The sequence below is a fragment of the Caretta caretta genome, chromosome 22 (assembly GCF_965140235.1).
Source record: "Caretta caretta isolate rCarCar2 chromosome 22, rCarCar1.hap1, whole genome shotgun sequence".
Classification (NCBI taxonomy): Eukaryota; Metazoa; Chordata; order Testudines; family Cheloniidae; genus Caretta; species Caretta caretta.
In genome coordinates this window covers 13,866,170-13,887,430 of record NC_134227.1, presented here as the reverse complement: position 1 = coordinate 13,887,430, position 21,261 = coordinate 13,866,170, and the positions used below count along the sequence as shown (strand labels likewise).

The window sequence follows — 21,261 nt, the reverse complement described above, 5'->3', positions numbered from 1 at the left end:
CTCCTCCAATTCCCTGGGGAATCTGTTTCAATGGCTAATCACCCTCACTGATAACCAATTTGTGGCTCATTTAATTCTAATTTGCATTTGTCTGGCTTCAGCTTCCGACCTTTGCTTCTTGTTCTGCCTTTCTCTGCTCGATTCAAGAATCCTTTAGTGCCTGGGGATCTTCTCCTCAGGAAGATCCTTATCCACTATAATCAAGCCACCTTGATCATTTTGATAACACTGATTGGGGTCCTTAACTCTCTCACTGTAAAGGGGGTTCTCCAGCCCTCGGATCATTTGTGTGGCTCTTCTCTTCACCATCTCCAATTTTTCAATATCCTAATGGGTCTCTCTTTGAAATAGCTCTGGCTTCAGGTTGTATGAGGAGCCTCTCCCCCGGTGTCTAAGCACCAGGTTTCCCCTTCTGGGAACCTGTGATCTTTCTGAGGTTAAAAAAGGTTGAGTAAACTTACCCCCCCCCCCCCCCCCGCTGCACATTATTCTGGATCTTGACACTTCTCCCTATGCCTGCTTTGTACCCACCCTTCTTTGGCTTTTTAAACAGTCCAGCTCATGAGTGCTGGGTAAGGAGCCCAGGCAGTGCCTGCCCTGTCGCCTGGAATGGAGTCTTCTCCTGCCTGCTCTGTCTCAGTTTCTCTTCCTTTCTGTAGGGCTCTCAGATCAGAGCACAGAGACCCAGCTGGGTCCACTAGGGTTCTTGAAATCTCCCTGCCTCATTCTCTCTCTCTCAGGGGTGTGGGGAAAACTTGTGCTGACGAAGCAATGAAATCCCACCATGTAGTGGTCTTATGTCATGGCCTGTATGCTCAATCTCTCCTCTGCCCATCTCCTCCCCTCCCATCCCTGCTGCTGCCCCATCCCCAGCTCCAGAGCCTCTGACTTGAGCTGCTCCTGGCAGATGTAAGGGCTGTGATGGATGCTCAGTGTGAGAAGTGATAAAAGGGTGAAACCCTGGCACTAACCAATCAGATTAGTGTGACAAACAATTTGTCAGAATCATTTGGAGGAGCAGTGGTGGCTGATAGCACCTGTCCAGTTCATCTTGCTGTGCGTCTATCTCTTTTATGCCAAGCTGATGCTGAAATGGAGGCGCTGCTAGCAGTTCAAACCACGCATTTCTACGTGTGCACACGTCATCTGCCACAGCTGCTGCGTCCTCGTAATCTCTCGTGGCCAAATGGCAATTTACAGTATGATCAGTGCTAAATGGGTGCTTTATCCATTGGCTTATTTTCATCCAGTAACTAGAGGGTTTACCCTGCCCCTGTCCTCGGTTCATTACATATGGATTAGCTAGAGAAACAGATGCCCTCTCTGTTCCTATTGGCTCCAGGGGCTTCTGGGCGACAGTGTTGCAAGGGATGTTCTGGCTTGCACCTGTGACAAAATAATTGTTTTTTGTCTTAGCTAGTATAGAAAGTGCTCTGCTTTGGATCTTGAGCTGAGATCCTCAGTTATTTAGGAGCCTAACTGACGTTGAAATCAAGGGGAGTTAGATGCCTACATACTTCTGAGGATATGGGAGACCCTTTGGAACGTCTTTGAGGGCCAAAATTGAAGAGGTGTTGATCGCCTGCTGCTCAGTGCTTCTCACAGCTTGGCCCTCGGTCTGTAATCTGATTATTATCATTTATTATTTGTATTATAGTATGTGACGTTGCACTCCGTATGATTTTATAGAAATATGCTAATGTGTGAATATAATGTAACTGGAATATGCTTCAATGAAAAGGTCTCTTGAAAGCTATCATTACAAAGCTTATAATCTACTGAGTGTGTTCATACATTAATACAAATAGAATCAATCTTGTATCTGAAACTAGGAATATGAAACATCTCTGAGGTCCTATTGTAATTATGCAAAGTTTGGGCCATTAATGGTGGTTTAGAATCTTGATGGCTCCCATTGACTAGAACAATTGACTGTAGATGGCTCTGTTTACCTGCAAGCCTCTGCTGCATACATGCAGGCCAGTCCTGGAAAAATGGAGCGGGGCTCACAGGACGTGTGAACAAGTCACATGATACTGGAATCCATCTTTAACCTGGTACTTTTCCATTTAGAAGGAGGGGTGGGAACCCAGAGAGAGACAAAAGATTCCCGCCTTGTGCCAAAACTATAAAAGGGGGTGGAACTGAACAAAGGAGGACGGCAAGTTATGAGAGATCCCCTTGTTACCATCTGAGCTGGAACTGACAAGAACTGTACTGGGGAAAGGATTGGGCCCAGACTAGGAGTCTAGTCTGTGAAAGAAGGATATTGGAACATCTCGAAAGCGGAGATTTACCTGTATTCAGTTTCTTAATGTATTAGGCTTAGACTTGTGTGTTTTGTTTTATTTTGCTTGGTAACTTACTTTGTTCAGTCTGTTATTACTTGGAACCACTTAAATTCTACTTTTTCTACTTAATAAAATCATTTTTGTTTATTAATTAACCCAGAGTAAGTGATTAATATCTGGGGGAGCAAACAGCTGTGCATATCTCTCTATTAGTGTTATAGGGGGTGGACAATTCATGAGTTTATCCTGTATAAGCTTTATACAGAGTAAAACGGATTTATTTGGGGTTTGGATCCCATTGGGAGCTGGGTGTCTGGGCACTGGAGATAGGTGACCTGCTGAGCAGTTTTTGGTTAAAGTCTGCAGCTTTGGCGATGTGGACCAGACCTGGGTCTGTGTTGCAGCAGGCTGGCGTGTCTGGGTCAACAAGGCAGGGTTCTGGAGTCCCAAGCTGGCAGGGAGAATGGGCTTAAAGGTAAATTCAGCATGTCAGGTGACAGTCCCAAGGAGGTCTCTGTGACCAAACCCATCACACAGTAGATTTAGCAGCTGAGATCAGGGCCCCACTGCAGTCGAGACTGTACATACACATAGCAAGAGACAATCCTTGCCCTGAAGAAGGTAGTCAAAACAGATGGGGCCAAGGGCAAGAGGAGACACAGGCAGAGAGAGGGGAAGTGACTTGCACAAGGTCACCCATTTTTTAAGGAACTCCAGGTGGGTGCCATGTGATTCCTCAGTGCACCAAGAAACATGGTTACAGCAGTTGCAGTTACTGAGATCTAGCAGGTTGTTAATGAAAGCCCCCCTGAATAGAAATGGATCACTCCCACCCCTGGGGCATAGCTTGTGCCTTAATGTTAACTTAGCTCCTCCAATGGGAGAAAGGGTCCTTGAGTTCTCCTCCCAACTCTGCTATTAACTCCTTGCATGACCTTGGGCCAGTCACATCCCCACACGGTGCCTCAGTTTCCCCATATGGAGATTGGAATAATGGGATGCTCACTAGCTGCCCAAGGTAGGTTTTGAAGCTTAACATATGTAAAGTGCTTTGAGATCCCCAGATGGGAGGCACTGTGCAACTACTTGATTAGTGTGAAATGGGGCAGGGCTATAATTCAGATTTGTGGTTTATAATTAATGTCACCCATGCAGGAGCAGCACAGCTCTTGGAATGATTATAATATGTGAGGAAGCCTTCCAAGGGGGTAACGAGCAATTTGAAATGTGTATGGGCACCAGCTGTGCCATAGCCCTCTACAATATCCCCATAATCTCCCAGAGCAGACATACTATTGCGCACAACCTGATCGCGAACCCAGCGGGGGCCCCGAGAAAGAGAGATCTAGCTGTGTGTGTTAATCAAAGCGCGAGCAAGAAAAACAAGAAGCTGCCGGTTGCCATAAGAAATGCTGCCCCCAGGAAATGAAGAAGCAGATGCTGGGAAGTGATGTGTCCCTCTGCGTAAGGCTCCTAGAATATTGTGTTCAGTTCTCCGGCCTCCCTCCCCAAAAGATATTAACACATGGGAAGGAGTTCAGAATAAAAGCATGGAAATGACAAGAGCGGAAAATTAAATGAGAGAGAGAGAGTTTGGCTGAGTGACAGCTTCCTGAAGGCATGAGGGTAATCTACACATATGTGAAGGGTTCAAAAAGCAAAGGGAGGGAGGAATATTAGATGACTTATGGTACTGAGAGGAAGGCCTTGTGGTCAAGACACTAGACTGGGACTCGGGAAATCTGTCTTCAGTTCCCATCTCTGACGCAGACTTTCCTGTGTGACTTTGGGCAAGCCACGCGCCCCCCCAGCCTCAGTTTTCCCATCTGTAAAATGGGGATGATAATGCTTCATTTCCTCCCCCCTTCCCCCGCAGTTTGTGTATGTTGTACATTTAAATTGCAAGCTCTCCAGGGAAGTGGCTGTCTTACGAAATGTGTGTACAGCGCCTAGCGCAGTGGCGCCCCAAACTCAGCTGAGGCATGTAGGTGCTAATGGAGACCAATAATTAGTAATAGTCATAGTGCCAGGGAGCAGAACTACAAGTAATGGGATGGAATTAGGAAAGAGAACAATGCAGGCTGCACTTCAGGAAGAAAGTCCTGACAGACATTTTTAGGGCCGATAACACTTGGCATGTGTGAAGAGCCATCTATCTGAGACTCTCAACGTATTAGTCATAACCATATGGCTAAAGGTAGCCTAGAATTCCTCCTTACCTGTAAGGGGTTAAGAAGCTCAAATAACCTGGTTGGCACCTGACCAAAAGGACCAATGGGGAAAGAAGATACTTTCAAATCTAGGGGGGAGGGTGGGGGGAAGTCTTTGTGTGTTCTCTGGGGAAGCGGAGAAGCATCAGGTCGGAAAACTCCTTCTCCTAAAATCATCCTAAAACGAGTCTCAGTATTGCAAAAACAGTAAGTAAATAAGGCAAGACGTGTTAGATGCTTTTGTTTTTAGCTTGTGAATTTTCCCTGTGCTAAGAGGGAGGTTTATCCCTGTTTTTTGTAACTTTAAGTTTTACCTACAGGGGAATCCTCTGTGTTTTGAATCTGATTACCCTGTAAAGTTATCTTCCATCCTGATTTTACAGAGATGCTTCCTTTACTTTTTTTTCTTTCTTAAAAACAGAACTTTATTATAATCTGGTTTACCTATTTGGTTGGTATGTTATTCTCAAGCCTTCCCAGGAAGGGGGTGTAGGGCTTGGGGGGATATTTTGGGGAAACAGGAATTCCAAGTGGTCCTTTCCCTGATTCTTTGTCTAAATCACTTGGTGGTGGCAGCATACCATCCAAGGACAAAGGATTTGTGCCTTGGGGAAGTTTTTAACCTAAGATGGTAGAAATAAGCTGAGGGGGCTTTCATGTGGGTCCCCACATCTGTGCCCTAGAGTTCAGAGTGGGGAGGGATCCCTGAGAGTATTCATGAGACTATTGTATCTATTTTTCAGATGGGGAAACTGAGGCATCAAGCGGGGAAGGGACTTGCCGGAGATCACAGACTTTCAAAAGAGCCCAGCTGCCCTTTAGGTACCAAAATAAGTGGTTGGTATTTCAGAAGTGGGTGTGAGCTGCTGCGGGCTGGGCACTTGAAAACCTCCCCTTATACAGGTGCCTAAAAGGGAGCTGAGCTCTTGAAAATCTGACTCTGCATGACCAGGAACAGATCTATGCCCTATCCGTGACCTGTAGATCGTGCTTTCAATCAGGCAGTGCAACAATCTCCCAGGGAATTGTGCAAGCCCCCCTCATCTTGTGGCAGGGTTTTAGAGCCCGGGCTCTGGCCTGAGCATAACATCCACACAGCTATTATTAGCCCCACAGCGTAAGCCCGAATCTGTTGAGCTGGGCTCTGAAACTCGCTGTTGTGGGTTGTGTTTTTTGCTGGGTAGACGTGCCCATTGATGCCTAGGATCCACGAAACAGGCAGGACTGATCCTGCTCCAACCCATGGGAGGGATCATTGCACAGGATCTTAGAGGTTTGGGATGGAAATCATAGAATATCAGAGTTGGAAGGGACCTCTGGAGGTCATCCAGTCCAATCCCCTACCCAGAGCAGGACCAATCCCCAACTAAATCATCCCAGCCAGGGCTTTATCAAGCCTGACCTTAAAAATATCTAAGGAAGGGGATTCCACCACCTCCCTAGGTAACACATTCCAGTGTTTCACCACCCTCCTAGTGAAAAAGTTTTTCCTAATATCCAACCTAAATCTTCCCCGCTGCAACTTCAGACCATTACTCCTTGTCCTGTCATCTGCTATCACTGAGAACAGTCTAGATCCATCCTCTTTGGATCCACCTTTCAGGTAGTTAAAAGCAGCTATCAAATCCCCCCTCATTCTTCTCTTCTGTAGACTAAACAATTCCAGTTCCCTCAGCCTCTCCTCATAAGTCATGTGTTCCAGACCCCTAATCATTTTTGTTGCCCTTCGCAGGACTCTCTCCAATTTTTCCACATTCTTCTTGTAGTGTGGGGCCCAAAACTGGACACAGTACTCCAGACGAGGCCTCACCAGTGTCGAATAGAGGGGAATGATCACGTCCCTCAATCTGCTGGGGCAATGCCCCTACTTATACATCCCAAAATGCCATTGGCCTTCTTGGCAACAAGGGCACACTGCTGACTCATATCCAGCTTCTCGTCCACTGTCACCCCGGGTCCTTTTCCGCAGAACTGCTGCCTAGCCATTCTGTCCCTAGTCTGTAGCGGTGCATTGGATTCTTCCATCCTAAGTGAAGGACTCTGCACTTGTCCTTGTTGAACCTCATCAGATTTCTTTTGGCCCAATCCTCCAATTTGTCTAGGTCCCTCTGTATCCTGTCCCTACCCTCCAGTGTATCTACCACTCCTCTCAGTTTAGTGTCATCTGCAAACTTGCTGAGGGTGCAATCCACACCATCCTCCAGATCATTAATGAAGATATTGAACAAAACCAGCCCCAGGACCGACCCTTGGAGCACTCCGCTAGATACCGGCTGCCAACTAGACATGGAACCATTGATCACTACCCTTTGAGCCCGACAATCTAGCCAACTTTCTATCCACCTTGTAGTGCATCCATCCAGCCCATACTTCTTTAACTTGCTGACAAGAATACTGTGGGAGACCATGTCAAAAGCTTTGCTAAAGTCAAGGAATAACACGTCCACTGCTTTCCCTTCATCCACAGAACCAGTTACCTCATCATAGAAGGCAATCAGATTAGTCAGGCATGACTTTCCCTTGGTGAATCCATGCTGACTCTTCCTGATCACTTTCCTCTAGTCTAAGTGCTTCAGAATTGATTCCTTGAGGACCTGCTCCATGATTTTTCTGGGGAGTAAGGTGAGGCTGACTGGCCTGTAGTTTCCAGGATCCTCCTTCTTCCCTTTTTTAAAGATTGGCACTACATTAGCCTTTTTCCAGTCTTCTGGGACTTTCCCTGATCGTCATGAGTTTTCAAAGATAATGGCCAATGGCTCTGCAATTACATCTGCCAATTCCTTTAGCACTCTCGGATGCAACGCATCTGGCCCCATGGATTTGTGCTCGTCCAGCTTTTCTAAATAGTCCCGAACCACTTCTTTCTCCACAGAGGGCTGGTCACCTCCTCCCCATGCTGTGCTGCCCAGTGCAGTAGTCTGGGAGCTGACCTTGTTCGTGAAGACAGAGGCCAAAAAAGCATTGAGTACATTAGCTTTTTCCACATCCTCTGTCACTAGGTTGCCTCCCTCATTCAGTAAGGGGCCCACACTTTCCTTGGCTTTCTTCTTGTTGCCAACATACCTGAAGAAACCCTTCTTGTTACTCTTAACATCTCTCGCTAGCTGCAACTCCAGGTGTGATTTAGCCTTCCTGATTTCACTCCTACATGCCCGAGCAATACTTTTATACTCATCCCTGGTCATTTGTCCAATCATCCACTTCTTGTAAGCCTCTTTTTTGTGTTTAAGATCAGCAAGGATTTCACTGTTAAGCCAAGCTGGTCGCCTGCCATATTTACAATTCTTTCTACACATCGGGATGGTTTGTCCCTGTTACCACAATAAGGATTCTTTAAAATGGTCGATCCCAAACCTGTAGGATTTCATGCAATGGTGCACCCAGTGCTGCATATGCCCACCTGTGTCCATGCAGCCTGGCAGCGTGCGGGGTGTTTATTTTTAGAAAGACACGTCCTGCTGTTCACCTCTCTCTCCGCCCCAGGGAGCAGCACTGTGTAACTCATGGTTTCCATAACAGGGAAGCAAATGAACAGAAAATGCTGCGGTGGGTCTACGCTGCAAATGGAGATGTGATCGTAGCGTGGGCAGACATGCCTGCGCTGGCTTTCATCTAGCTAGCACTGGTAACAACAGTAGCAAAGATGTGGAAGCACCGACTTCGCCCGGGTTAGGTGCCCAGTGGAAACCTGACCAGAATCCTGGGTATATACGTTGGGTTGCCAGCCCTGCCAGTGTCCAGGCTGACCTGTCTTTGCTAGCATTAAAGCTATGCCTACTTTGCTACAGTCCCACCTTCATTTGCTGTGTAGACGCACCCTCAATATCCTTTTTTTTCCCGTGGCCCCCAAATGCTGCATCAGCTCTGTGCTGCCAACACCGTGACAGAAAGCTGGATGGCACCAATGCCTCCTCCGAGACCCTCCCTTGTCCCAGCGTCACTTTTAAGGTGGTGTGTGTGTGGGGGGGGGAGTCAGCCTGTGCTCCCTGTGGGGCTGTGAACAGGAAGATGAAGCACTGCTGGCTCTGATGGCTAATGATCACACAGCTCTGCCAGCGCTTTTCACGCCTGACCCACACTGCCTGTGCAGGGACCACACTCATCACTGGCTCGACCAGTGCACCTTAGTCCAGACTTGGGCTGCGCCCCGTCACCCTGCTCTTTGCCAGAGCCTCTTGCAAATATGCCATGCCTGTTTCTGGGGGGAGGCGACTAGCATGAGTGTATTTCTGGCTGTACTGTAGCAGCCTTGCTTCCCTAGCCTTTATTAATCTCCAGGGTGCACTCACACTCTCCTGGACAAGCTGCACAGCATGGAAAATGGGCTCTTTACACACAGAAACAAATCACTCTCTGCAGACAGCTGTTCCCTGAGGAGCAGAGGCTGGCTAGTTTAGGAAGTCTTTTCTGGAGCCCTCAAAGTCTGTGACAACTTCAGGCTCTGGGTGGCTTTGGCAGAGGGGAAGCAGCTCTCCGGGGGGCAGCTGGACCACCTTGATTCAGGTGGAGCTGGAAGGAGTACGCTTCTGAAAGTCAATCCCAGGAGAAAGCAACTGAGAGCAATACCCCCTCCGTCCTGATATTAGCACGTTTTTTCCTGGGGATTCCCTTTCGTCTGTGTTCTGAGAATCTCCAAGCATTTTACACACATGAGGCTTCACAACATGCTTGGCAGGTAAGCGAGTATTCTCTCCATCTTACGGCTGGGGAAAAGGGATAAGAGGTTCAGTTGTTGTATTATTTATTGGTATTGTCATAGCGCTTAGGAGCCCCCGCCATGGACTGGGACCCCACTGTGTGCGGTGCTGAACAAACAGAACAAAAAGATGGTCCCTGCCCCGAAGAGCTTATAAGTTGACAGACGACAGGTGGCTTCAGGCAGCTGAGGCAGCACAAGGAAACAAGTGGGTGACTGGTTAAGGAGAGATAGTGTGGTGCAGTAGACAGAGACCCAGAAGACTTGGTTTCTCTCACTGACTCACTATGTGGCCTCCTGTGCCTCAGTTTCCCCATCTGTATAATGATATATACCTGCATCTGGAGCTCTGTGTTTGACTTAATGTCACATGGTGAGTCAGTGGCAGAGCTGGCAATAGAACCCGGCAGTCCTGATCCTCAGCATTGCCCCTTGTTGGGCCAAACTTGGCTTGCAGCTGTGGCCCTCTTCATGTCAACGGGGCTGCGGTCAGGTGAGTGAAAGCCAAATGATATTCTGCCCCTTTCAGAAGGGAAAAAGGAAGGGTTGGCAGATTTGATGGGCATTAGTAACACCTATAGCTAGCTGGCAGACTGAGGTGAGTGATCAGAGGCCATGTATCCATGTTTTAGCTGATCAGCTGCTATAGGCATCAGGAAGGATTCTTGCACCCCATATCCTACCTCCCGCCGCTCCTAGAAAAGCCTTGCACTATGGGCTTGGTGCATTACTGGCTATTTCCTTTAAAACATCAGGTATTGATGGCTCTGGAAAGCAGGATACAGGGCTTGATGGACCAACAGTCTGATCCGATCTGACAAATCCTGCATTCCTCCATCCGTGGCCACATCTCAGGGTAATGGAAACGGTTGGGGGCGGGGGAGACGACAAACAACCCAACCTCCAGCCCTAATCCGTTTATCAGCTTCCTGAGGAACCAAGAGAGAGACAACAACCTGCTGGCAGAGAGAGGGGAAGCTGTCAAAGTGGAGAGGCTGCCAGGGTGGGGATCCATTAAACAGTGAGCTGCTCTCTTCCTAAGAATAACTTGCTGCCCTGGCTTCCTCTTGCTCACTGGACCTTCTCCTTGGCTGTGCTTTCGCCCTGTAACCAAGCCATTAAGTGTCATGTTTCTGGCCTGCCTCAGCCACCACGGCAACCCAACAGGCCACTCTGGGGCTTTGGGGCAAACCCGTCCCGTTTCTGTGCCCGGGGTAGCTGAGCAGGAGCCAGTGCTCCAGGGATCTGATAAAGCACTGGGGAGGAGGGGCCCTAAATAAACATAGGCTCCCAAGCCATATGCCAGGGGCCACACGCCTCCTCGGGGGCCCCATGCCAAGGGGGATCTGCTGGGCTCTGAGCCCATGGGAGTTCTCCTAGCGGTGTGCCAGGGGGGTTGATCTGAGGAGAATCTCTTAGTCTCTGTGTGAAGGGGGCTCACCTGGGCCAGGTGCCAAGAGGAATCTCCTGGGCTGTTTGCCGAGCTGAGTCCCTTGGAATGTGTGCTCAGCGGGGTCTCAAGGTAACGGGGGCCAGTCTCAGCCATATCACCATAGCCCCATGAGCGGGAGGGGATCTCTCTCAGGCTATTTGCCTACCCGCGTTCTCCTGGGTTGTGTGCCAGGAGGAATCTCATGAGCGGTGTGCAAAGGGGTGGGAGCAGAGGTTGGGTCGCTCAGGCTAGAAGCTAAGGCTGCCCTGGTTTGGGTGGGAATGGGGGGAATGCTCTGCCTGTCTGTCCCAACCTCTGTGTTCCTCACTCATGTCAGTCATTGGCCATCCAAAGTCCACACACTCTACCCTCATGGACACAGGATCCACCCCACGGTCCTCTCCAGCCTTCCCAGCCAGAACACGCTTCCTCCTGCCTGCCTTCGCCCTGGGTAAGTGCTGCTCCAAACCTCAGACAGGCCTTGGAATTAGAGACCAGCTGACCTGCTTGGAGCCGACAGAAGCCCCAGCCCCACCAGAACTGTGAGTGAACCCTTGCCCTGAGCCCCACGCCTCCCACTGGGGCTGGAAAACGCCTTGAGGAAATCTGGCTGCTAGTTTTGGTGCTTAAAGGGGGGCTGATCCCTTTTGAAAACTTGGCCCATTATACTTCGCTTCCAGCCTGGGATGCGGGGGTGGGGGGAGTTGTGATGCTAAATTCATTCATGGCTTTAAAGAGCTGTGAGAGCATCTGATGGAAGGTTCAATAGACATACAAAGTGTTTTGTGTGCGCTGTGCCAGACTCTTACGCAGTAGAAGGCAATAACATGAATACACTGGCTTTTATGAATAATAATCGCCAGAAGAAGTGTGTCGGGGAGGAAAGTAGGGCATGAAATGCAGGGGAGTGAGACCAGTGCCTGCAGTGACACCATTGAGGATACACACTATGGTGGCTTTCCGTCCTCAGGCTTCAGGGCATGAACTGAATCCCAGCTGGGGTCAGGAAAAAACTCTCCCGTCGCCTGGATTGAACTGCACACTGAGCTGCATTATTAGGTGGTTAATGCCTTCTTTCGATGCATCCTGCACTGGCCGCTCTGAGATGGGGTCTGGGTCTAGACCCACCAGGGGATTCCTACGTCCGTAGACACTTGGGCCAGGCTGAGTTCTGTATACAGCAATACCCCCTGCAGGAGGAAAGGAAGCAAGGCTGGTGCTTGGATGTAGAGGAGAGAGACGCTCTCTGCTGTCCTAGCTGGGGTCCCGTTAAGAATTAGTTGGGTTAATTTAGCTTGCTAGCAGAGCATTGGATGGCCTTGGCCCTAGAGAAGGGGAGCTCTCTCAGCTCTGCACAGAACTGGGCCAGGGAGCTGATGGAAGTGCTAGGTGCTTGGCCTTTTCTCCAGCCCGGGGGCTTCCTGACAGCCTTTCCCCAGATTTACCACCCTTTGGGATGAGTTAATCTGAAGTCGTCGTCATTCGTTACATATGTTATAGCTGCATAAACCAGGCTAGCCTCTGCGGATGCACGCATGGCTTTCTGGTGGGCGAAGCTCTGGAGCGCTAACCGCAGGGACAAAATGGGGAGCTCTGGGTACGTGCGTGCTGTGTGTGCATTCAGGTTGGTGTATGTACACTTCCATAGGGAGGCTTGACACTCTACTCCCAAGACCGACTCTTCTTCCTGACCCCCTCACCTCCCAGGATGGGCTCTTGTCCTGAGTCCTTCAAGGTCCTCCCTGCCCTCTCTTCCTCCTTGCTTGTTGCTTTGTCTCGTTGCTAAGGACCCGGCTGCCGCTCACGCTTTACATGTGCGGTGTCTGACATGTAGGCGTGATCAGGCCGGGAGGTGTCACTCGTTGAGCCTGGGAGTGGTGAGTCTCTGGGGACCACGTGCCAGGATCACTGGCCCCGCACGCATGTAGCTGGATAGGGGATAACAGCATGGGTGTGTCAGAGGACAAGGCTCTGGTGGTGCCTTTATACCCCACCCCGATTCTTCGCAATCCGCTCCACTTTTTCCATCCTCTTCCTCCCCAGCGCTGCCAGTTCCCCGGATATTAATGTTGTTAGCTGTAATTGATCATCTCCTATGCTATAGCTACATGTGTACTGGCAATGCTGTGGTCCCACTCTGCCAGCTGCAGAATGGGGCGCAAAGGGCAGCGTGAGACCTGGCTTTTCAGATGGTTGTTTCTGTGCCTGTGCTGGCAGGTAGCGTCCTTGCATCGCTGTTCCTGGAAAGGCAAGCACAGTCTCTCCTTTGAGGGGCCGCTGGTATTTGAGGCAGGGGGCAGCTACCATGCTAAGTTACTCCTTGATTAAAGATCCTAATCTCCAGGTCTCCCAACATAAAGGCAACCCGGCCCTGCCCAACTCCAGCTCCCAACCAGCTTTTTCCTTTCCTATTCCTTGGGTGCCACCAGCTCACAGACCTATGACGATGGAATGAGCAGCGGGTTAATGAGCTGCTGCTTCTTGAGAACTAGGTTGAAACCCTGATAGGTCACAAATGATATGAGTCTGGCCCAGTCTCAGCCTTGCTCGTGTTTTTGCACATCTCAAAAAGCACCCATGATTGGCAGTTTCTGCTCAGGAGCGGCCCAGGAATGGAGGCAGGAGGGGAGGCTGCAGGGCAGGAGCGTGATGCATTCATCGAGCTGGGGGGTGCAGATCGGAACTGGGCTATGCCGACAGGGCTGCAGGTGGGAGCCCAGAACTGCAATCTCTGGGGGCGCTGCAGGCTAGCATTGAAATGCATTGGCAGAGCTGTGTGCGGGTGCCCTGGAAGGGGATAGCAGGAGGCGCTGTGGGTCAGGGGGATTAAGCAGCCTTGGCACAACCATGTACGCCAAGTGGCTGTAAGCCTCTGCAATGCTCTGCTGAGGAGCTGGTAGCATCTCAATAGGTGTCAATAGACACACACCCGCTCTATTTATAACTCTGACAACAGGCCAGAGCTACTTGGCTGGGGGAGCTAATCCCTTACACTGCTCCTCTTTGTCTCCTGCTCCCCGGCTGCTTCCTGCTGGCGGATGCACACGCTTCCCATTCTAGTGCAGCAAGTGGAGGCAGTACCCCAGCACAGAGGGCACTTGCGGGGCAATAGCTGGGTTTGTCAGCCAAATGGTTACTACTGGGCCATGCACAGTGCAAGCTCTCCCCTTTCCCTAGAGTCCTGCCCCGGACATCGTGATCTGTGGGGCTGCCTAGACAGTAAAACCCTATGGCACTAAAGGTGCAGGAGAAGGATGGCCTGGTGGTTGGAGTGCATGCTGGGGATGTGGGAGACCAGGGTTCTACCACAGCTGCCTTGTGTGACTTGGGGCAAATTACTTAACCTCTCTCTGCCTCGGTTCCTTATCTGTACGATGGGGGTAATAGCACTACCCTGCTTCTTAGGGGCGTTGTGAGGCTACAGACATTAGACCGGAAGGGGCTCAGATACTGCAACGATGGAGGCTAGATAAGTACCATAGATGGACGTGTTGCACCTACATACAAGGAGGTATGTGGACAGGCGTTTGCATGGCTAGTCTAGGGTTCAAGAGCCAGCATGCCCCCCTCCCCTCAGTGGGTCTGAGAGCCAACCCGCTCCCCTCTGCTTCAGTGCTTAATTTGTAATGAAAGAGGTGCCGGGGCTCAAGCAAGTGTTTTACATTCATAACTGATGCAGCAAGCCCAGAGAGACTGGGGCTATGAACTGCCAAGCTAAGAACTGCCAGGGCTCAGCCCTGGCACAAAGTAAGCACTGCTGTGCTCCCTGGCGACTGTGGATAAATCTGAACCCTGACACGAGGCTGGTGATTTGGAAGGAGTGAATGGAAGCCCATGGGAAGTGTCCATGCTCTGCTCCTCGGGACAGGATTGGGCCTGCGTCTGTCTGTCTCCCCCCGGGATCCGTCCCGCCTGTGCAGAAACACAGGTTGTTCCTGGCAACCGTTAGGAATGTGTTCGCATCTGGCCGGAGAGAGATGCTGCCATTGAAGAGGCATGTACTTGTGAAATGGGGCAGCTGCCTGCCCTGCCCAGAGCTGGGGAACAAGGAGAGGAGTGTGAGGTCCCCGCTGCCTCTGGAAGGCATCCAGGGATCAGGAATACATGCTTCTGGGGCAGGGTGGGTCTTCCAGGGGTGCGCTAGGTGACTTTGCTGATTTAACAGCCTCCGGGAAATTAATCTGGGTCATGACATTCGGCGAGCAAATGGGAGAGCCGGGGTCTCGTTAGAACCAGGGCTAACGCCGCCAGGGAAATTCACAGTGCAGCTCCCTGCTTCCCGCCTACTTATTATTCCGGGCAAGTAGAGCACAGAGCACAAGTTATGAACACTGCGGCACTGGAAAGTTCCCCTTTGAACACAGCCCTCTCAACGGCCCCACAACCAGCAGCTCTGCCGGCTTGGGGCGCATTCGTGGGTGTGGGGAGACACCAGAAGGCTTGTGGGATGGATATAAGGGTGGCCAGGCAAGCTAAGGTTAGGTACGCAGGTGGGAGTGCAGTTGACTATGGTGGGCTCGCAGCCTAGCTGGTTGCTATTGGGGGTGTGGGGTGGGGGGAGACCCTGTGGGCTCCATGCCCAGCTGGTGGGGAGTTTAGGGCTGATGTGGGGGGGGGGGGGCGGGGGATGAGAGGACCTGGAGTTAGGGGAGGGGACCTGGTGGCCTCAGAACCCTTGGCTAAGGTTCAAGGTAGCTGGTGGCCAAGTGCCCAGCTGGCAGAGCAGTGAGTGGCTGCTCGTGTCCCACCCCACTGGAGCAGAATAGCTCTGATTTAAACACCATATTCAAAAGAGTTTCCCTCCCCCCCACACACAACGCACACCCTGGCGTGATTTGGAAACAGTACCCAGTTCCTGTGCTCTTATTTGGTTCCAAGCCCGCGTCAGAGGCACCAGCTGGGCTGGGGAACAGGCCTGGAGAGGCAAGGCAGGTGTGAAATCAAGAAAGGATGGTGTCAGCACTTGCATCCCATCCACCAGCTAATCTCTGTCTCCCCCCCCCCCCCCCCATCAGCCAGTCTTAGGGATGACATCACAACTAAAAGGGGCTCGGAACTGGATTTTTCTAATTAGCAGGGAAGCGCTGCATTGCATGATTCAAGGACTTTTGAGGGTCTCAGCCACTCTTGATTTTTTTTCTCTCTTCCCTTTTGCATCAGCTGCCTGAGTCCTGGGTGATGACCTATATCTGTAGCCAGCCCTGTCACACAAGGCACCTGGGTAATAACTTTTCCCTTCTATTCAAGGATTTACAAACACTCTTAACACATGCTAATTACTAAGCCTTGAATCTCCACACCAGGCAAAAACTAACTGAGGCACAGGGAGGTGAAGTGACTTGCCCAAGGTAGCACAGTGAGCCAGCGGCAGAACTGAACATTAAGCCTAGGACTCCTGATTGCCGTTCCCCTGCTCTAACCACTAAAGAACGCTCCCTCCTTGAGCTGAGAATCCATCCCAGCAATCCTGGCTCTCCTCTCCTCTGTTCTAAGCACTAGAAGTCACTCACTCCAAGAGCCACGAACCCTGGTTTCCTAACACCCAGGCCCCTACTCTAACCACAATCACGTCCTCCCCTCTTGGAGATGAGAACAGAACCTTGGTCTGGATTTCCAGTCCCTGGCTCTTTCTGCTTCACCACACTTCACTTCCTCCCTCCCTGCATGCCGCTGAGGAACATGGAGGATAGAACTGAGTGGCTTTGCGCTGCAGGGTTTCCAAGCCACTCTCTAGATCCAAGCTGGGGTAATTTTGCACCCCCAGAGTTTTGGACTGGAACAAGGTTCATTTAAACCCAGTGGGATCCACATGGTTTCACAGCGAAGCTCCAAGCTGAGTCAGCTTTGCCCAAGGAGCCAAGGCCATGACTCAGCCATGGGGTGAGGGTGGAGTCTGGGACAAAACCCTCAACCAGGCAAATAGCTGGTGCTTTATACCCCACTTTCTTTGGGATCCCTCCCCCCGCCCTGAGTGAAGTTGACGCTGCCAAAGTGGGCTCTGCAGGCCAGGCTTGGCCCAGGTTCCAGGAACCATGGGAGGGACCCACTGGCTCCTGCCCATTTTAAAAGCAGACTGTGGGCTTCCTCCCAGCTCAGTGGGTCTGGGTTCCCCTCCGCAGTGGAGGGAGACATGGTGATGGAGCAGCCAGCAGTGGGGAACCTCCTTGTGCTTGGCTTTATGTACAGGAGCATATGTGCGCCTATCTGCTCCATGCCTGCTGTTTACCCGCTTCCTTCCAGTTAACGTATGTTTCCATTGCTGTCCATCTGTCTCGCGCACTCTCTCCATCTCTTACTTTCTCTTTGCTTTGCTCTCTTCCATGCACCAGCAGGAATCTCTGGGCCTGATTCCACAGCTGCCGCTGCAGCCAGTGGCAGTCACTAGCCCCCCGAGGCAGCAGAATTGGGCTCCCCTGGCTTGCTGTAATTGGATCAAGCTGCTCAGCCGGTGATGGCCTTGAATCGCTCTGGGAAGGATGTTGCTGGCCTTCCCCATGCAGACTCTAGCTGGCAAAGGGCAGGTGCTGAGAGCCCACAGCCCAGAGAGGAAGGGAACTCAGATGAATGGGGATGTCAGACATGTGGGTTTGGGCGGGGAGAGCGGTGGAGCTTAAAAGCTATTTTTTCTTCTGCTGAATGTTGATGGGTTTCTCATGTTACTCTGAGGTGCCCTGGTCCCCTGCCCCCTGGTGCAGCTGGTGCCCCATCACTGCCCTCCTGCTTTTGTGGTGCCTGCCCCCCTTGGCCTGCAGTGTCCCACCCACAATTCTGGAGCATAGATTCCGAGCTCACAAGCCAAGATCCCAGTCTCTGGCTGAGATCGGGGTGAAGACCTGGGAGCAGAGATCCAAGTTTGGGACGCGGGGTCTGCGTCTGGGGTGAGTGGTTTGGATTAGAGCTGAAAGGCTTCATTTTGGGGGTCTGGGATTGACTTCATTTTTGGGGAGTGGAGTGGGGGAAGGTTTGATTTTTGGCCTTCAGCTTTGAGGCAAGGCTCTTGGATGCGGGGTTCGCTTTTGGGCCCCGGTGAAAGGACGAGGGCCTGAGTTTTTGGGGTGGGGCTTTGGCTCTGAATTTGGGGTGACGGTTTGGGTTGCCGTTATCTCAACCAGCTCAACCCTCCTTGAGAACTAACTCCAAAACACGGTTCCCTCTCTGCTTGCTCTGGGCACAGCTGCTGTCTGCCCTCTCCTGGCCAGGCTGCAGCGAGGAGGCATCTCCGGGCCCTTCCCCACTCCAGACCTGTGGGCTTGGCTTTCCTTTCGCCAATCAGACTTCTAGGCTGCATGGAGGGTTTTGCCTTCCCCTCTCAAATGCAGATGCTGCCTTAGTGGTGTTCTCTGCTGCTAGCAGCTTTAGACTGACGAGAGTTATAGCCTGAGCCCGGAGGAGCAAGACATCCGTGAGGAAGCCGCTGACACAGATGGGGTAACGCTTTCCTGACCAGGATCCTGCTTTTTTTCTTCTTTCTCTTCACCCTTGACAGAGACTCATCAACTCAGGCTAATAATGAGAAAATATTGTCGCATTTGTACTGCTTGGGAGCAGGGATTGTCTGGGAGGGAGCCGGCTGGAGTGGGGAAGCGAATGATTTAAGAGGCCAGGCGTGAGAAGCACAGATTACAGTGGCAGAGACCCAGAGCCAGGGGCTGTGAGGGAAAAGCCAACCTGAGTTGTTCTATTCTGGTTCTCGGGCCACGTCCATCACCGTGGAGTCTGGACACCCGTTACAGAAAATCAGCATGGGCTACTGTCATGAGCACCCAGCACCGGTGGGGTCTATTCTCAGCTCTGCCCTGACGTGTAGCATGGCTCCGCTTCTCCATGCCCTAGCCTTGCCCTCTGTAAAACGGGGATCATTGAAACCTCCCGACCAAGGAGGGGCCTTGCAGGGAGCAGGTAGTTAATGTTTGTGTGAGACTAAGTGAACCGTTGTTGCTTTGCATATTGCAGGTGGTGGGAGCGGAGAGAAGCCAGGCAAACCTTGACTGTGCATTCCTCCTGGGTCCATTCACGTCCCAAGGTTCTTCAGGACGATCGTAACATGGTGTGCATGGATGTCGTGCCTTCCATACCATGGGATTCCAAAGGCAGGCTGCATAAGTCACAACGGCATTTAGCTTTCTCGGTGTACATCAATATATAGGTATAAACAGTCTGACAGATATATCAGCTTTTTGCCCATTATTGAAATGCAGCTACTTCTGGGCTGGAAGGGAGCAGCCATTTCCCAGCGCAGAGCAATGCCGCACAGGAGTTTAGGACAGCAAAGTCAAGACAAATTCGGTACTCAGTTGAAACTTCCAAGTTTTTAGCTTATCCAAATGCTGTTACCCAGGCAGGAATTTGCCTCCTGTTGAAAGTGCCATGGGGCCATTAATGATCTCAGGTGGTCAAGACATCATTTTTATGTCTCTTCTGCAAGGCCCGGTACAGCAGTGCCTCCTAGCATCATGCTGGGGAATTGCCTCTCTCCTAACTCAGTGGGAAGTTTTCCACTTCCGGAGTCCATGTCACCACACCCAAGAATGCCACGGCAAGGTGGCTGCTCCTGGCCTGCCACACAAATATGGCCCATATGTTTATGAATGGCATGCCTGGGCATCCCAGGGTGAAGATGGAGAGTGGGCAGCTGCCAGTCATTCCTGTGTCCAGATAGGTGGCTCACAGGGCCTCAGCAAGAATGACTGATGGGGGTGGTGGTGGGGGGGGAAAGAGTGCTGGTTCCCACTAACACAGGTGGGCAAACTTTTTGGCCTGAGGGCCACATCTGGGCATGGAAATTGGCGGTCCATGAATGCTCATGAAATTGGGGGTTGGGGTGCGGGAGGGGGGTGAGGGCTCCAGCTGGGGATGCGGGCTCTGGGGTGGGGCTGAGGATGACGGGTTTGGGGTGCAGGAGGGTGCTACGTGCTGGGACTGAGGGGTTCAGAGGGCGGGAGGGGGCTCAGGGCTGGGGCAGCGGTTGAGGTGTGAGAGGAGGTCAGGGATGCAGACTCCGGGTGGTGCTTACCTCAAGCAGTTCCCAGAAGCAGCGGCATGTCCCCCGTCTGGCTCTTACACGGAGGTGGGGCGCTGGCCAGGCAGCTCTGTCCTGTCTGCTGGTGCCACTCCTGCAGCTCCCATTGGCCATGGTTCCAGGCCAATGGGAACTTCAAAGCAGGCGCTTGGGGCGGGGGCAGCGTGTGGAGCCCCCTGGCTGCCCCTACGCATAGGAGCCGGACGGGGGACATGCTGCTACTTCCGGGAGCTGCAGCGCGCGTGGAGCAGGGCAAGTCCGGGACCTCACTCCCTGGCAGGAGCTTGAGGGCCAGATTAAAAGGTCTCCTGCAAGATACATCAGGATGGAAACCACCCAGCTGACAGGTGGGTTATTCCCTGTTTGGATCTCTAGAGTCTGGTGTTCGGCTCCTCAACAAACAGGGCTCTGTGCTCCTGCTTCCATCAGCTGAGAATCCTGTGCAGGCATCTGCTCCGCAAACACAACTTCCCCGCACCCACACAGCTAGCACGGCCCCAAAGTGTGAGTGACTCTTCGCACGCCTGTCCCTTCATCTGTCCGTTTCCTGGCCTTTCTCTGCTCTTCCTCCATTGCTCTATTTTCTCCATTCTCGTTCACCCTCCCCCCACCCATGCGGAGCTCTCTTTCTCATCCATATTCAGAGACACGGTGAGACCTGCCTTGATTTTATCTGCTGTAGGAATACATTGATCCGCGGGCTATAAACCACGGTGTGCAGCCAGCAAACACAAGTGCCTGTAGTACTGCATGCAGCAAAAGGGCTTCCGGAGGGACGTCTCTTCTCCATCCCTGCCAGCAGCTTTGGAGCAGAACCGACTCCCAGCTTGGAGCTCCTGAGAGCTAAGGCCTCAGTGGCCCATGCTTTGGGAGTAAGTTTTCCCCCCTCCCCCATGTACTGCGCTCTTCCCTTGAGCTGCAGTGCATGGTGGGAATGATGGCGATCATGTGGGTGAAATTCTGGCCTGGTTCATGTCAATGGGCCCAGGATTCCACCACATGAGTCATTGCATGGATGGGGGCTGGCTCCCCTCCAGGTCCCCGCCCCAGCTCTGTCACCCTCCTACCTGTCTCACCCAGGGGAGGGGGCATGGGGAGACCCCACCTCTTCCAAAGCTGGAAAAAAGGGAGAGTGGAAGGATTCAGGCAACCAGCTCCATTGAGCAGGATGTGATTCCTGGGTGCAGCATACACTGGCTCTCCCCTGGCTAACGTGGGGATGGGATGAGTTCCGATGGTGGAAGGAGATGGTCAGAAGCCCACGCGCCCTAGAGATCTGTGCACATCCCTGCTTGACTCTAAAATGCTTCTTGCTCACTGAACCCTTCGGGCTGCCGTGAGCCCAACCACAGGCCCACCCTGCCTCTGTGTAGAGAGCATGCCTTGCCACCTTCCTCATCCTGTAGGGCTCAGATACTCCACGGCTGTCACTGGGGTGCCTTAGAGAAGGATGCCCTGCATCTATCCACGGGAACAGCATGGGGAATAGCAGGGCAAGTCTCCCCTCACCACAGTCCCTCCAGCGGGCATCAGCTCAGAGCAGGACGGTCCGCCTGCAGTGACAGCGACGGAGGTCAGGCTCCAGGATCCACTCTGCCCGTGGCATCTCTGCT

General features: G+C 51.9%; 2 long non-coding RNA genes across 2 annotated transcripts in view; one reads left to right on the top strand and one right to left on the bottom strand.

Annotated features, from left to right (window-relative positions):
- The window catches only part of LOC142069796 (uncharacterized), a 34,728-nt gene that overhangs the window by 7,035 nt on the left and 6,432 nt on the right, over positions 1-21,261 (bottom strand). The gene's annotated exons all lie outside the window — the stretch shown is intronic.
- Positions 17,522-18,796, top strand: LOC125625485 (uncharacterized). The gene is made up of 2 exons (XR_007353569.2): positions 17,522-18,057; positions 18,583-18,796. It is a non-coding gene; the product is annotated as an uncharacterized LOC125625485 (long non-coding RNA).